Source organism: Pteronotus mesoamericanus, unplaced genomic scaffold, assembly GCF_021234165.1.
Source record: "Pteronotus mesoamericanus isolate MK-2021 breed Mesoamerican mustached bat unplaced genomic scaffold, CSHL_Meso_final contig_40, whole genome shotgun sequence".
NCBI lineage: Eukaryota > Metazoa > Chordata > Mammalia > Chiroptera > Mormoopidae > Pteronotus > Pteronotus mesoamericanus.
In genome coordinates, this window is record NW_026555150.1 from 15,008,260 (window position 1) to 15,026,526 (window position 18,267).

The 18,267-nt window shown below is 37.6% G+C and overlaps 1 pseudogene; it reads left to right on the plus strand.

Annotated features, from left to right (window-relative positions):
• The first annotated feature begins 4,342 nt into the window (after positions 1-4,342).
• LOC129073348 (PABIR family member 1-like) overlaps positions 4,343-18,267 on the plus strand; it is a 38,933-nt pseudogene continuing 25,008 nt past the window's right edge.

Sequence of the window (18,267 nt, forward strand, 5' to 3'; positions counted from 1 at the left end):
GAGCATGCGTGGGAGCCCTGCCCCGCAAACTTCCTCCAAAGAGGAGGAGCATTTCCTGGGCGCCCTGATGCTTTCCCTGATAGCATTCGTCCGGGGACACTGGCGCCCGATTTTGAATGCAATAAATAGCTTAGAGACACTAGAGCATCATCTTTCAAGAGGAGATTGAGCCAATATTCAAGGGAAACATAAACATGCCACTTCCATGTCATAAATTGGGAATGACATGACTTCTATGATCCTCGCTTATTTTTTAAACCCTTCAGTTTTGTTGGTCCTGGTCAGGAGGGGCTGATATCTTTTTCAGATGATCTATTTGGATATACTAAAGGGAAGTGAAAAAACAAAGGCAATGGTGTAAAAACAAAGAATCGAATGAGCGTTCATTATGAGGAGCACTCATTCCCATTTTATAAGTACCGTTAGCTTCACAGACTTTAGGAAAAGTCGTGAAGAGCAAGTAGCAGAAGTGTTTTTCTTACTAGGATTCATGGAAATCCTAACAATCATGATTCCGCACATGTGCGACCTGGAATTATTTATTTTACTTAACAAAGCTCTACATAGCAGTTACTGTGTACTAGGCACTATTTTAGTTACTTAGAAATATTAAATTATTTAATTCTCACCACTTGGACAACCCTGAAAGAAAGATGGTCATTGCATTACATTAATCATATGTATCTAGAAAGTACAGAAAATTTAACAGCTATGAAGTTGGTTTCAAAATTTAGCAAAATTAGTTTTTCCTGCCCCTTAATTCACTTGTTTCATATTAAACTTTACAAGCCTGGTCATCATTTTATTCCTCAATGTTTATGTTTTCTAATATGAGAGTTTTCAAAAGCACTTTTGGAAAGTTTTCTTTAAATTGTCTATATTTTCCTGCCATCTGGATTAGAAATGCAAACTGTTTTTGACCAATTTATGTATCTCTTTATCTCAAGGTCTTGGCAACTCTCCCAACCAATCCAACCAAAAAAACTGTAGTACATTCTACTGTTCACAATAACAACTAAACAATCATTTTTTGACCACATGCACAGTCTCTAATTCTGAGGAGTCAAACAATGTAGTAGAATCCCTCACTTTCAGGAGCTTAACAATTAGGAGGAACTCAAGGATTCATAAGCCCTGCCTGGATAGCTCAGTTGGTTAGAGCATCATCCTGATACACCAAGTTTGCAGGTTCAAACCCAGATCAGAACACATACAAGAGTCAACCAATGAATGCATAAATAAGTGGAACAACAAATCAATGTTTCTCTCTCTAAATCAATAAATTAAAAAATCAATTAGAAAAAAGTTATATAAGAAGATGGATGCCACCTTGCCCATCATTTCCAGGTTTTATGCACATTACACTTGCTTACTTAGTTTCTTTTATTCTTCATGTAAACTTTTGGCAGTTTTGGGGGTGTTTGTGATTTCTGGGCTGGGGGCCTACTTGCTCTTGTGAGTTAACATGTTGCTTAAAAGTTGCCATGGCAACTGGTAAAATAAAGAGCTAATTATAACATGTTTATGGAACACCTCTTATAAGTAAGAGGTTTGGGGCAGATGGCAGCAGACTGGGGCATAAAGAGAAGAACAGCATAAGTGTCAAGGTACATCTAAACAAACCAGTGATCTGAGATCACGTCATATTACTATGGAACAGCAACAGCTGATCATGAAACACAGCTAGGTTGGTATAATGTGTGAATAGAAATGGGAAATAATAAACATAATTTCTTTAAATGCTGTGTTCGCCACTACAGTATACAGAATTTTGTTTTTCTAGTACGTGTTCCTTTTGACATTCCAACTTGTGTATCTATTATGAGTCCTGTCTATATCTTTACAGGTTTGGGCTTCCTACAAACTGCACTTTAGTTAAAGAGAATTCCTGTTCTTTGGTAATAGGTAGAAACTTATTGCCACCTCATGTATGTAGTCATTTCAAATTACTACCTCTTTTAGAGAAACAGTCTCTTAGTTGCTCTTTCCTTGTTTTATTATACCTGCTCTCTTAGTGTTATGGTACTTAGATTTTCTAAAATTAGATATCTGTAATGTTTAGGCATGGTGAGATTTTCTTTATTCATTCAAAATATATCCATTAAACCTTATTACCTGCCAAGAATATTAACAAACTCTTTTAAAAGTATAATGAGCAACAGAGTGGAGGTAAGATCCTGTTCTCTGGTATAATTCATATTTTCCTGCTGTTTAGACAGTTTTTGACCCTCTGTTCTGTATTTAGCTACTGCCTCCTGCATGCACCTTGACTTTACTCACATCTAGCTGTCATCTCTCATAAACTTTCCAAGTATTCTGGAAACTTTAACACTGGCTCTCAGGAAACCTTGGTACTAGCTGAGATTCTACTAATACTTAATTATATAACGTTATTCTCTCTGGAATTTTATCAACTGTAAAATAAAAATTATTTTCTTACTTTACAAGATAGCTGTAAAGGACAGATTATTTAAACCTGCATTTATTCATGAAACAATTTAATAAGTAGTTATCAAGTGCTTATGAGTACAGAAACAGTGTCCAGATAAATACACAGGGGCACCTTGTCCGTTTTTCCATTTAAAGAGAAGGGCAGAGGAATCTGGGCTTTGCCACTTAGTAGTTGCAATTTGAGTGGCCCCTCTTGGCTTTGGTTTCCTCCTTTGAAAAATGGGTACTGTGGTGGTACCTACCTCAGAGTTTATTGTAAGCATTAAATGCAATCACATATTTAAAGTGTTTTGGACAGAGGGTACCTGGCACAGAGTAAGTGCTCAAAAATTTTAGCTATTGTTAACCTGTCTTACATAAGGACAATGGCTCCAAATTGTCCTAATGTCTGGGATTTAGGTAACTAGTCCCACCTAATATAATTAAGCCCTTTTTATTCTGTTCTCAGAATGAATAAAGAATGATTATGATCTTTCATGTCATAACTTGTCTTAAACTGTTTCAAGATAATCCCATTATTTTAAGTTCACCACTGATTAGTTGAGCAGTGTTAAGGATTGAACCAAATGAGACAAGTATGTGAAATCATTTTTTAAACTGTAAAGTGCTATATCATGTTATGACTATTTCAATTAATAACTATGTCACTAGTTGCACTTGTCTTCTCTGCCCGTTTTCTAAATGATGCCTAAAATTTGTGGTTTTACAAAATTATTAACATGGAGTTAAGATTTCAGTACTCAAAACTCTAAAAGAGCAGTTCTTAAAATGTTGTGAACGATGACAGCATCATTAAATGGAAACATTGATTTGGATGAATACTGAATTCTGAGATATTTAAGAAAATAAGCCTCCCTACTTTAACTCGAATCTTTTTCTTAGATGAATAGTTTTAAAGAGTTAGATTTTATTCCGTATAAAAATAAACACTTTATGAATATGGTAAAAAAATAACGAAACTACACACAAAACAATGTTTTGTCTGCGCAATTGATTCATTTCGGTTAGCGACTTACCAAGACCCTTTGGGAGCATGTGGCCTCTAAGCACTTAGGAGTGGTTTAGGTTCCCCGCCCCGACCAGGCTTCAGCTGTTTAAAGTTACAAAGATGTAGTGTGTCTGCTGAAACAAGATGGAAACATTCGTCACGGGATTTAACAGGCTTGTGAGCCTCAGTCATAAGGGGTTGATGTGTTAACCAAAACTGAGAAAATTGTTAACGAAACCATTCCAGGGTTAACAGAGGAGCAAAGGAACGACCATGCTAAATCTGTGTAAGAAAGAGAACAGAAGACCGAGCTTCGCTAAATAAATACATGTGAATGGAAGCAGGGAAGGAGGGAAGGAGGGAGGATGAATATAAATATTTAAAAGGCGGCAACTCCCTGAGTGCTCCTGCGCCCACGCCCCTGGCCAAACTGCCAAAGGTGCCAATTATAATGCTCATTGCTTGCATAGTAAGCAAACGCCGATGGGCGGGACACTGAGCACGTGCGCAAAAGGGCGGCGCCCAACTGACGCACCAACGTAGCAGGTTGTGGTCTTTGCTTTAGCCCAAAAGGCTTACCTGGTTTTCCCTTGATTGAGAGAAATACAAAAGAAGGAATTGCGGCCGTGATTAAGAGAAATTCCTCATTTTCATTATAGGCTTGGAAGTGGAAGATCCCAGCATTAGTAGCCCCGAGTTTGCGGGGGAGGAGAGTCGGTTCGGAGCCAGTCCCAACCCACTTATTTCCGGCTGGTGTTAGGGCTCGTAGGGCTGTAAAATGAGCAGCTCTGTCGTCCAATAGCTTCCTCCTCTTCTATTTTTTCCCCTTGCTCCCTATGTGAACGGGAGCCAGAAAACCTTGACATCAAAGAGCTAAGCAATAGCTTCTTCCTCAATATGGATATGGCACAGGAGAAAATCGAACTAGACGTAATACTTATGCCAAGTTCCATCACCACAGATGGCAACATCCTGAGAAGATCCAAAAGTGCCCCTTTGATCAGTAAACTTGGGTGAACAGGATTCAGTGACTGGAGGAGTCAAGCAGAGGGGTGGATAGCAAGAGTTGGAGAAAGTAAGTTCCAAAAACATTCCCATCCTTTTATTCATAGAGGTTCTGCAACTATCTCCTTTGTTCCTGTTGTTCTAAGCTCCCACCCTCAGCCTAGAAGGGCGTGAGGAAGGCTGGTCATGGGAAGAGCGCACACCCACCATGCATCTATGTGAACCTTGACACATAAATGAATCTGAACCTCCTTTTATAACAGTCCACCAGCATCCAAAAGCATCCACCAGTTGATGTGGAGCATGACTTTTTCTAACTTCACCTCATCTCATCCACTCCTTTGAAGAGACAGCACTCCCCATAGTTGCCTCCACATCGTCTGTGATGACTGTAATTTTTACCATTCTTTCAGCTGCTTTGTCACCTCCGAACTTCGCCTCCAGCAAATGGAAATGATTGGCAGGGAAATACGCTTGGGCCTTTTTTATACCTAGCTTTTGTTTGAACCAAAAATCTAAGAACCACGGAAAGTTGATGTCCTAAGTTTTGCATTCTCAGTGGCTGATATTGCCCATCACTTTGTTCTTGGGTGTGTGTTAAAAAAAAAGAAACTTTTTATGTGTAAAGCACAGATATACATACATATGGAAATTTCATGGGGATTTTCAAGGGAGTGCAGTTGCGGGGGATGCATAAAAAGGTTCCTTAGAGAGCTGATAATGAAAAAATATAATTTAGAAACACTGCTCTAACTGATCGTTAACTGTACTTCCTGCACATATCCAAAGATCTGGCATTACTCAAGCTTATTTCTTTAAAAAAAAAAAAGATTTTATTTATTTATTTTTAGAGAGGGTGGGGGAGGGAGAAAGAGGGAGAGAAACATCAATGTGTGGTTGCCTCTCGCGTGCCTCCTGTCAGGCACCTGTCCCGCAACCCAGGCATGTGCCCTGACTGGGAATCAAACCAGTGACTTTTTGGTTCGCAGGCTAGTGCTCAATCCACTGAGCCACATAAGCCAGGGTTCAAGCTTATTTCTTAAAATAGAATTTTAAAGTGAAATCTCACATCTTAGTGTCACAAAGTTGTCTCAATATTATAAAAATGTCAAAAATGTATTCACTACATATGTTATTAACTTTGCTTCTCACCTTTTGCTGGCATCATACTAATTGATAATTGTAAATCACAACTGTTAGACATGAACTCAGAGACCAGATCTACATTCCTTGTTTAATATATGAGGAAACTGAGATCCATAAATCTCCAAAATGGCATTGGAGTATAGCCAGTACTAAGAACCTTTGTCTCCTGATTCCTAAGCTAGTGCTTTGTCCACTACCAGTCAACATCTAAGCTTATTAACTTTAAACAAATGCAGCTTTCTGGTCATTTGAGGTAAGGGAGAATATATGGTTCTAATATGAAAAGCAAACTAAGACTGACCAAAATATAATAGAGTACCATTTTTAATAAGCAGATAGAAAAATAAAGGATGAGGGCAGCGCTGCATGTTGTGCTGAGAACAAGAACATCCTATAAATTAAGTATATTACTCTAACCCTGTTGTGCAAATAAATTAATTGTTATGGACTCACTCTGCTAGTAGAAGAAAGCATTGGAGAGAATGTTGGTTTTCCTGGAAGCCTTATGAAATGAAAAAAAAAAAACAAGTTGCAGATAGTTGATGGATGATATATACTTGAAGGAACATATGGATTCTGTTTAATATATTAAGTACTGGAGCAGGGCTAGAGGGGTGAGGGCAGGACACTTCCCCAACCCCCAAAGTCCTAGAAACAAAGAGAGAGATCTTAGTTATCCCTTCATACTTTGTTCTGAAAAATACTTGAAATTTTTATTTTTATCATAATGACAGCATAGCTGCAGTGTCAAATTCTGTAGCAAATTCTGTAGCTTAAGACCCGGATGCATGAAGTGAAATTTTTATGGAAGGATATGCAGCAATTGCATCTTTATCTAGAAGGAGTCAAAGGTAAAGAAACCTCAAAGTGGACCAAGTCCAGAGCCTCTTGTTCATGAAAAAGAAGTAATATAGCAATGATACATGACATGCCTGAGGTTGGGAAACTTGTTCAAATGGCCTATTGGCATATTTTATACCATTGTGGCAAGTTTAGGGTGTGCTCAGTGAAGTTACATGGAAGGAAGAAAAGGTTAGAGTAGAATTACATTGAGCCTTAGTTGAATTCATTTTCACCTTAGTTCTTTTCAGTTGCACATGTACACTGCTTACTTTTCTCACCTTCCTTAGATGGGCCTCTAATTCTTGTTGCTTTGCCTGTTTCACAAATCGCTAAATATTGTTGAAATTCTTTCAAGTAATTTTCCAATTTTGCTTATATTTCCTGTATATAAAGACTTACTCTCTCTTACACCAGCATTTACAGAATCTGTTCTATAAATGTCCACTCTTTAATACACATGTTACTGTTTTTAAGACATCACCACATTGTTTTGTGTATATCTTGTATTAATAGAAATACCAGTGTCAAAAGTTTTGAACCTCTTGGTTCTTTATACTCTTTAGCCCTCTAGTTCACTAAGTTCACTACGGTGTCACTGACTTTATTTAAAAGTAGTTTTTTTCTTCTACTTCTCCGGCTCTTATTAAAATTAGAGATTTCTGCCAGTGCATTTTCACTTTAAATGCCATATTTTGCCGTGTATAATGCACATCCACGTTTTTGGCCCAAACTCTCAGGAAAAAAAAAAAACAGGTTTGATTTTAATTTTTAACTCAATTTTTTAAATTTATATTTAGAAACAAAACTGATTCTTGTATTCCAGGGTATTATTTTGCATATGGATATCGTTATTGCTTTCTAGAGTTACACTTTTAATGCATAGGCATAAATAAAAGAATTAGAAAACATTTATATAGATACAAAATTAGTACTACCCATGTATTATGTGCATCTTTATTTTTCCCTCAAAAATTTGGGCAAAAAAATGCGCATTATACATGACAAAATACAGTACTTCTAAATTTAAATACCCCTGCATTTAAATTATCACTGCATCAATTCTGTTTGAAAGTTAAACTACTGCCCTTAGACCAAATTCACCCTGCCACTTGGTTTTATAAATAAAGTTTTATTGGAATGTAGCCATGCCCATATATTTCCTTATTGCCACTTTCCCACTAAAATGGCAGAGTTGAGTAGTTGCAACAGGGATTGCATAGTTCACAAAGCCCAAAGTACTTACTATCTGGCTCTTTGTAGAAAAAGTTTGCCAACCATCTGGTTTAGTAGACTCTTACAAACCTGGAAGAAGAATAGTGGCTATTAGGAATGATTGGGGAATATAATTGACATAAATATATTGTGGTTTAGACAGAGCTGCTTACTGATCATTTGATGTGGATCATTAACATCTATCTAGTTATATTACCTTCATCTTTTCCAAGTTGTAAGTAGTATAACACTTAACTTAATTGTAGATATCACCTAAAATTTTATGAATTTGAATGTTCAGTGACTTGTACCAATTGAGTATATGCTGCCTCAATTTCTTTCAGTTATTGTTTTATTAAATAAAATTAGCAGACAAAAATTTAGGGGAGACTATAATTGCCAGCTTTAAGAATTACTTCCTCTTCCACACAAAAGATAGTTGAAATATGTAACCCATTAGTGTCCCCCTATTTCCTTCTAAGTTACTGCTAGAATATATTCCTGTTCTTCTAGGGAACATGACTGTGAAAGGAAGTAAAAGACGCATAAATATATATATCCTCTCATAAAATATCGAGTTATTGCCTATTATATGCAAATCACCACACTGCAAAAAATATCTCAAGGCTCAACCAGCTTTTAATTTAATAGGAAAAATAAATGTACAAAGGACTTAAATGTATGGTAGAGTTAGACCTGGGCTTATGGAGGAAAAGACAGGACTAGAGAAATTCAAAGAAAGGAATTAGAAATTACAGCAGAATTTATGAGGGGTAAGGAAAAGGTTCTTGGTGAGGTAGCATGTGATAGGGAGCCTAGTGGATTGACAGGGTGCAGACTAGATGAGGGGGGCCTGGAGAACTGGACAACGTTCGAAGTATATGGAACAGGCTCATAGGCAGAAAAGCATCGGTGTATTCTAGATAGCCAGTCAACTCTGCCTGCATCACTGGCTCCCAAATGTTCATCTGCTGATTATTGCTGATCTCAGGTGACGTTTTCACCAATCCATGTTTTTAAAAAATTAAGTACAATATAATTAAATATGTTGTTAAGTAATTGTCAATCGTTCTTTCCTGGATAGGGCTCTATTTCACTCTGATATTGTCCACACTATGAACATGTCCTTTTATAAGTGAAACGATGGTGGTGGTAGCTGGTGACGTTTCTTTTTAATAACATTTTTTAGGTAAAGAAAATGGTAGGCACTATATGCTCGTGCCAAGATTTTATTATGAAATTTTACTAGTCCATGAAATCCAAAAGTCTTAAGCTAAATTATGGAAGGCTTTGAATGTCATGGTGAAAAAGGTAACTGAATTTGGCAGGTGATGCAGAGTCACTCAAAGTTGTGAACAGGAGAGCAAGCTGTTCATTAAGAAGGTGGTCTATTAGAGAGATAGTAGGGAAAGAACAGAGGTAAAGCGACCAATTAAACTATTGCAGGGCCTATGGAAAAGTAAAATGGCTTTGAACTGGTTTTTAGCAGGAGACTGAAAAGAAAAAGACGGATGTAAGTGAGATCATAGAGGTGAAACCTAAAAGGCCTGGCACATGATTGGATTTAGGGGGCAAAAAAGAAAATGATAAAGTTGATTTCTTACTAGGGTAGATGAGAGGTACACAGGAAACTTTTATATTCTTTTTGCAACTTCTTTGAGTATTAAACTGTTTGAAAATTATGAGTTATAACAAAAAGAATAAGAAAGAAAAGATAACTTTTTCAGGGTCCCAAATAGGGCTAAGGTCAGTATGGTGGGCACCATAAAAACTGAGGACACACACACCGTCTTCAGTGGGCAGTAGCTACTCAGCTTCAGTCCATTGTTGCCACATGGGAATGTGGCTCAGTATGACAAAATCTTGCAAATTTACAACAGAAGCCAGAAATCTTTAATCGTGATTATTTATGTGAAGTCTCTCAGTGTTTGAAATGTGTGTAACTAATTTAAAAAACTAAGCAATGAGTAAGCCAAAGGTAACACATTTGTGAAAATCTCAGTTCTATCAACACCTGCTATTGGTTATCCCTCCTGAAAATTTGGGAGTTGAGAGGGAATTGATACTGGCGCATTGCAACTCCAATCATAAATTTATATCAGTTACAGGTTTAAACAGAAAATGATGTATTTCCAAGGCCACAATAAATTATATTTATTCTTGGTAGCATGATTAGAGGTAAAGGGGCATGCTTGAGAATTCCTTACCTTACACAGATACTTGTTTAGCTAGGCTCAGCCAACTAAGGCTTTGTTTATATATGTGTGCATGCATATAAGTGTGTTTTAATTTCTACATTTGCATAGCTGTCTCCACAAAGAAGCCATTTAGATTAATGTCATTGCTGTTTTAAGTATTTGAAATCTTATTTCTTTAAAAAAGTTTGTAATGGATTTTAAATGACAAATGTTTTCTTTTTCTTTTTAGTGATCATTTACAGGTGTTCCAAGCTGACACATTAAGAACTAGAAGAAACAGTACAAAATTATGACACAAACTGGTAAGAAAATGCTTATAGCAGCCTCACTGGCCAAGATTGTGATCTTGGCCTTAACCAGAGGTCCTCAAACTTGAGTGTGCACCTGGAAGTCTTATTAAAACAGGCTACTGGCCCTCAACTCCTAAGTTTCTGATTCAGGAGGTCTGCGGTAAGGTATGAGAGTTTGAATTTCTGACTGGCTCACATTTTGAGAAACACTGCTCTAAACATTACTGGAGGCCAAATAAACATGTTGACTATAGTTATGATTATTTTGCTGAAACTTCAGTAGAATATACTTTTAAATCTCATATGGATTTAACATTGAGATAGATATATATATATATATTTCCAATTTTTTTCTTTCTTAAATGCAGATTGATTTAATTTATTTTTTAAATGTCAAAGGTAATTATAAAATATTTAAAAATTTAAAACCATTATAAAGTCACAGCAATTAAAACAACATGACACCAGCACAGAAATAATCAAGTAGATCAGTAAAATATACCAAACATTCTAGAGACAAACGTATATATCTGTCTAAGAATATAATATATGATTAAGTTGATATTTTAAATCAATGAGTAAAATAAGGCTTATTCAACAAATAGGTGCATGGACCACTTTACTTGAAAGAAAACAAATATAGAGCCCTATTTCACACATTATACAAGAAATATTCAGGTGAGTTAAAAATCAATATATAGAATCTAAGGAGTTTTAGAAGATAATAGAGCTAATATTTTTCATGACCTGAAGTAAAATATTCAAACCCAGAAGCTATAAGGTAAATATTGACAATATGACTATATTAAACATTTAACTATATAGTATTATACATATAAAAAATTAAAGTACAAGGAATAGAATAGAAAAGTATTTGCAATACATCTAAAACATGGTTAATAGGTTTTTTGGGGTTTTTTTGGGAAAGAAGTTCTACAAACCTTTAATCAATAAATGGATAAAGAATACCAAAAAGTCATTTAAAGCTTTTAAAAAAATATAAATAGGTAAGAAATATACAAAAACAGGTTTAGTTTCAACAAATAGTAAAGGAACAATTAAAATAACATCATTGTCACAATCAGATTAATGAGTATTAAAAATATTGGGAATATCAAGTATTGGCAACTCTGAAAGGAACTGGGTATTTATAGAAATTTTTTCTTCATCTTAAAGCAGTCCCTTTAGCATATTTTGCAGTGCTGCTTTGGTGAAGGTGTATTCTTTTAGCCTTCTTTTGTCTAGGAAACTCCTTATTTCGCCTCCCATTTTAATTGAGAACCTTGCTGGGTAGAGCAGTCTTGGTTGCAGACCTTTGCTTTTCATGACTTGGAATATTTCTTGCCAGTCTCTTCTGGCTTGCAGTGTTTCTGTTGAGAAGTAAGATGCTAGCCATATTGGGGGGCTCCTTATATGTTACTACCCTTTCTCCCTTGCTTGCTTTAGGATTCTCTGTTTGTCTTTGATATTTTCCATTTTAATGATGATGTGTCTTCGAGTGGGCCTCATTGGGTTCCTCTTGATTGGGACCTCTGTGCTTCCTGGACTTGTGTAACTTTCCTCCAATGGAAAAGTTACATCATTACATGAAGTTTTCCATCATTACTTTTTCAAACAGGCTCTTTATCCCTTCCTCATCCTCTTCTCCTTCTGGTATCCCTATTATATGGATATTATTACTTTTCAGGTTGTCCTGCATTTCCCTCAATGCCTCTTCAAGCTTTTTTAGTCTTTTTTCATTTTCTTGCTCTTTCTGGGAGCTTTTTTCTACCTTCTCCTCCAAGTCGCTGATTCGGTCCTCAGCTTCATCTAGCCTGCCTGTGATCCTTCTACTGTGTTCTTCAATTCAGAAATTGTGTTATTCATTTCCTCTTGTCTCTAATTGGTAGTTTTTATGTCCTTTCTTATGCTGATATAGTTTGCAGTAAGTTCCTCATAGTTTTCCTGTAGTTTTTGGTAATTCTCCCTGAGCTCACTGAGCTCATTGAGCTTCCTTAGAACCCTTGTTTGGAACTCAATGTCTGATAGTTTTGCTTGCCACTATTTCATTTAGTTCTCTTTGTGGGATTCCTCCTTTCCCTTCAAGTGGAGTGTATTTCTTTGTTTTCCCATTATTTGTGAGACTCCTCTTTTGCTTCTGATTCTTAAGTTGATCTGTCTTGACTCCTGACTTTGTGGTATGAACTTCTATAGTTGGAGACTGCTGTTTCTCCTTTCCGGATCTGCCTCTGATGATGTCATATGTTAACACTGTCTGACCTTAGGCAATCTGTTCAAGACTTCCTGTAATCTAATGTTTGTGGCTGTCTCCTTCAGCTGTTAATCTATTCACTCTGCACTCAGCAGGCCACCTTATACAGCTCAAGGCGGGGTGGAGTCCCTCCTGGGATCTGGGTTATTGGGTTCTTTCACGTTGCTGCCATATTCGGGAGGAGTCCGCTGGTTACTTTCTCTGTTCTCTCCCCAGAGCCTCCGTCCCCAGTCTCTCCTCAAGTGTCGCCAGACTTCTCTGGGCCCCCTTTAGCCAGGGATCCACTGTCTGTGGCTGCCACTCTGCACTCAGCAGGCCTCTTTGACAGCACAGGGCGGGGTGGAATACCACCTGGGGGGCGGAACTACTGGGTCCTTTGCTGCTAGTGCCACTCAGGGGCGTGGTCTCTACCTGAGCAAGACCTGCTGCTGCCACATGGGGGATGAATCAGCACTGAGATCCCGCTGGCTACTCTCTCAGTTTTCTCCCCAAAGCCTCCTTCCCCAGTCGCTTCTCAGGTGTCTCTAGCCCACTCTGCCCCCCGCCATTGCCGGAGCCCAGGGTAAGTGGTTGCATATAAAAATTTATGCTTTGGCCCTATAGAAGGCTCTTTGCGTCTCCAGCCGCCCTTCTCTGGCAGAGAGCAACCCTGCCGTTGCAGCTGGCTATTTTCTGTGTACACTTTGGGTTCTGGTGCTGTGGGCTAGAGATCCCTGCTTTTGGTTTAGGCCTCGCTCTTCTCAGGGGGATCCATCTGGCGGTTTCACTATCCTTCTGGTGCTGCCACCCGTGGGCGCCCTGCCCACCCTGTCAGGTTTGTACCACACTCCTTACCAGTTAGATTGAGCTGAAGTTGCTTCTTCTGTCTCCGAGGTTACAAGGCTCCCGTCTTGCTATTGTTCAGTTGTTTGTTCCAGGTGATTTCTCCACAATTTAGTTGTAATTCCTGGTTTGTCCTGGGAGGAGCTCAGTGTGACTTCCACTCACTCCTCCACCCTCTTGATTCCCCCTGGCTTCCAAATTTTAAAAGAAAATTTTAATTTTGACAAGAAAATTTTCAGGCTCTCCCAAGAGTAATTTTCAGGGTTTTAGTTTGAATTTTACCTCAAATTTATCTTGAATTGAAAATACAGTTTGTTTTTGATGGTGTTATAAGGCAGTCTCTAAATTATAGCTGTTATCTACTAATTATCCTGTAAATATAGGGAAAATGCTAATGGATTAGTAAGCCAAAGTGAGTAAATGATTCATATAGGAATCTTTTATTGAAATGAAATTCATATAACATTTTAAACATTTAACAATTTTAAAGTACATAATTCAGGGCATTTAGTGCATTCACAGTGTTGTTCAACCACCACCTCTCTCATTTCAAAAAGCATACATATTTATGATTATTGGTGGAAAGGTCTCAGTCTTTCATCATTGAATATAATGTTAGATGTAGGTTTTAGCAAATGCCCTTCATCATGTTGGGAAAGTGCCTTTATAGCAACAAAAAGAATGAAATCTTTCCACTTGCTACTCACTGTATTATCATTAAAGGATGTCAAATTGTGTCAAATAGTTTTTCTGCATCTATTGAGATTATCATGTCTTTTTCCCCCTCGATTCTGTTAATATGATGTATTATATTGATTTTCTTATGTTGAACCACCTTTGCATTCCTGAGATAAATCCCTCTTGGTCCTGGTGTATCATCGTTTTAATGTGCTATTGCAGGGGTCCCCAAACCCCGGGAACGGGGGGGGGGGCAGTACCAGTCTGCATGCAGCCTGTTAGGAACCAGGTGGCAAGCAAAATTCACCTAAGCTCCACCTCCTGTCCCCTGGTCTTCCACAAATCCAGTCTCTGGTGCCAAAAAGGTTGGGGATGGCTGTACTATTGGACTTGGTTTGTTGAGGATTTTTCCATCTATATTTATAAGGGATATTGGTATGTATTTTTCTTTGCTTGTGGTATCTTTCCTGGCTTTGGTGTCTGGGTAATGCTGATCTCCTAATATATGATAGAAAATGTTCCTCCTCTTCTATTTTAGGAAGCATTTGAGGAGGACTGGAGTTTATTCTTTAAATGTTTGCTAGAATTCACCAGTGAAGTCATCTGATCTTAGACTTTCTTTGTTGGGAGGTTTTGGAAATACTGCATTTTGCCATGGGTAATGACTCCCGTATCTACTGCACACCCATGTTATTGGCCTGAACTTTCAGAAAAAAAATATTTCATTTTAATTTTTAATTCAATTTTATATTTATTTATATTTAGAAACAAAACCAGCAGGGGCTTCCAATCTTTTGGCATCTCTGGGCTACACTGGAAGAAGAAGAGTTATCATGGGCCACACATTAAATAGACAAACACTAACAAACACTGGTGAGCAAAAAAAAAGGTTTTAAGTACATTTATGATTTTATGTTGGGCTGCAGTCATAGCCATCCTGTGCCACATGCAGCCTGTGGGCCACAGGTTGGACACCCCTGGTTTATCGTGCTCCAAGGTATTATACTGCATGTGGATAGCATTATTGCTTTCTAGAGTCACATTTTTAATACAAAAGCATGAATAAAAGAATTAAAAACATTTATATAAATACGGAACAAGTACTACCCATGTTAAATGTGCATCCTTATTTTTCCCTCAAAAATTTGGGTAAAGAAGTGTGCATTATACACAGCAAAATACAGTAGATTTAGTTTTTTACAATACTCATTACAGGTCTATTGAGATTTTTCTCTTTCTTCTTGAGTCAATTTGGTAATCTGTGTTTTTAACAAATTTGTCCTATTTCATATAGATCAGCAATTTTCAACCATTTTCATCTCATGACACACATAAACTAATTACTAAAATTCTGTGGCAAAACAAAAAATATATTTTTTTATCTGACAAAAATAGGTATAATTTTGATTCATCCACACTGGACAATTATTGTTGTGTTGGCTGTTGTCATTTTTTTATTCGACAATATTAGGAAAAAGAGGTCAGTGCCCCTGAATAAATAGTCATGTATTGCATTGTTTTAAAAATTCTTGCAGCACAATGTGCATCTTGTGGCATCCCCATTGAAAATCACTGGTCTAGCTTATCTAATTTGTTGACATACAATTAATTATTCATAAACTTCTCATATGATTTTTTAATATGGTAGAACATGTAGAACATATTTAAATGAAATGTTATCGATTGGAACCCATTTTAAAATATTTTAAATATTTTCCTCCTAATCTTAGAACTTAATCTTAGAACTGAACATTTTTCTCTTTGTAGAATGGTATTCAATTATTTTTCCCCACTGCTGTCGTACTGCGCAGTGGCTAGATGGAGCATGCCAATGAGGGGGAGAGCTGCAGAGAGCGCAGTGCTCCCTGAACCTGAGGGAAACCAAGTGGGGCCAGCTGAGATGGGAGCAGGGCTCTGAATCTCGCAGAGCCCACCCTGGGGTTGTTGCAGATGAGGGGTATAAACACAAATGGTCGCAAACACTTCTCTGTTTGCCGGGAGATCAGGTGGGGTCACTTCTCTCAGTGGAGAAGGCCATAGCACATCCCTCTAGTGGATAAGGCGCCATCACCCTTTGTTCTAAAGCCTTTATTGAAAATCTTATCAGTGGGGCTAGGTAACAGGAATGCATACGTTATCTCATTACATCAGTATGTTTAGTTTCACAGAGAATATGTGATGCTTTTAAGAAGACAAGTGACGGGAATACACTGATTTACATGGGTCCGAGAGGAAATTAGTATCAACAATAGAGACTATAGATAAGGGGAAAGTAGACATAAAGGTGCCTTACAGATATAGGGTGAGGAGTGTAAATAATGTCAATATCCTAACGATATAGGGTAAGGGGTATAAATAATGTAAATGTCCTTCGCAGCATGAACTGGGCAGAGATCTGAGGGAAGAACAAAACACACTCTAATGAATTTACTTTTAGGCCTGATTTCCCCAGGACCCGCAGGTCTGATTTAGGGCTGTTTTCCTGCACTGTTTCAAGCCTGAGCCAGGTGGGGGGAGGGAACCACCAAGAGATAAGGAGACTGCTTCTCGGCTATAATGAGTACTCCGGCGATGTCCAAGCCAAGCAGAGAGGTGCAGGGGCCTCTTTGCCCCTTCTCCGTGTCCGCCAATTTCTTGTCTGCTGCCTATAATCAGTCAATGTCTGGCTTAGGTTGCTCCTCCCCTGAGGGGTCTTACCCATCATTGGCAAGGACCATCACAAGGCAAACCGGAAGCTGGAAGTGGGGGTGTGGACAGGCCATGTCTCCTCAGGAGCCTGTTTCTGGAAGGCCTCCTGATTATTTCCAGTCTTGGGGCCCTCCAGCCTGTTGGCAGGGTTACAGCTCCTGAAACCAGGCAGGGCATTTCCCAACACACTGTCAATATAAGAAACATCCAAACCTATAGAGAATGTTAAGAGTTTATTTATTTGAGCCAAACTGATGATGTGCTGGGAAGCAAGATCTTAAATGCTGGGGCAAATGAGTTTAGCAGTTCTTTTTATACATTTAGACTTAAGGAGGGAAATAAGGAAGATTAAACAAGATTATGTACTCCCTTGAGGGTGGTTACACCTCTGAGGGTTCTGGAAAAGAAGATTACTCTTGGCGTTTCAAAGATCTCTTAACAGTAGATGCACAAGAATAACGGACAGGGCTTTCTTAAGATAAAGATAAACCTATTACAGGCCTGGGGCAAGACTACCCACCATGACCTTCCCAGTTAGGAGTTTCTGATTACATCACTCTGTGAGATTACTTTCAGTCAATGAAATTGTCAGATTTATTACAGAGCCCCGTTTTCATTCAAACTACAAATGAACTAATGTTACGTTGGGAAAAAGAATTAGAATTGTTCATTAAACAAATCTCCTACCTACTCATTTACTCATATTGTAATACAGCTAAAGGATCATAATTTCTGTATATAGAGTGTATATGTAGGTGTGTGTGATTATATAATATATATATATATTCAGATATGACTGAAAGTATAAAATCAATTAAGCTTTTGAATGGTGATGATATGAACATAAGTAACATGAGTTAACTGCATTAAAATTCTGCTTGTTTGAAGGTGTGTCTAAATCTAACTTCTTCAGATTTGGTGCATGCCATGCCACAACTTCTCAGTGTTCAATGCTAATAAAGGGAGGCACTGGAGGAAATTATTCCAAAACTGGATAAATCACAACAGTTTCTGCTTGCTTTGGAAAGTAGACTATCTTTACAGCATTCCTTAAGAATGGGCATACAAGTATTTTTAAACTAGCAATAATACCTAATATTGGAGCGTTATAAAGAAATTGATATTCTCATACACTTCTTGAAAGTAAATTTGAATAAGCTTTCTGGAGGGCAGTTTGGCAGTGTGTATCAACACCCTGGCGACCTAGAAACTTCAACTCTATGAATTTTTCCTAAAGAACTCATTAAGAATATATGCAAAGATTAGCTTAAAGGTTATCCCAGCATTACTTAAAAGACCAAGCAAAAATGTGGCAACAGTGTTAGTGTCCAACAGTGGGAAATAGGTTAAATGGCTGAGTCTTCATTATTTGTGTTTGAGTCCCAGTTATAGCAATTTCTAGCTATACAACCTTGGGCAAGTTGCTTAATTTATCTGGTCCTCAGTTTTCTAATCTTTAAAATGGAGACAATAAGAATGTTTATTTTGTAGAGTTATTCTGAGAATAATAAAGTGAATTAAGACATGGCTGGCACATAATGAATATTTCTTATTACAGTGCACCCTAAAGTATACTATTCAGCCTTTAAAAATAATGTAGGAGGTATATTTTTTAAAGATTTTATTTATCTATTTTTTAGAGAGGGGGGAAGAGAGGGAGAAAGAGAAGGAGAGAAACATCGATGTGAAAAAGAA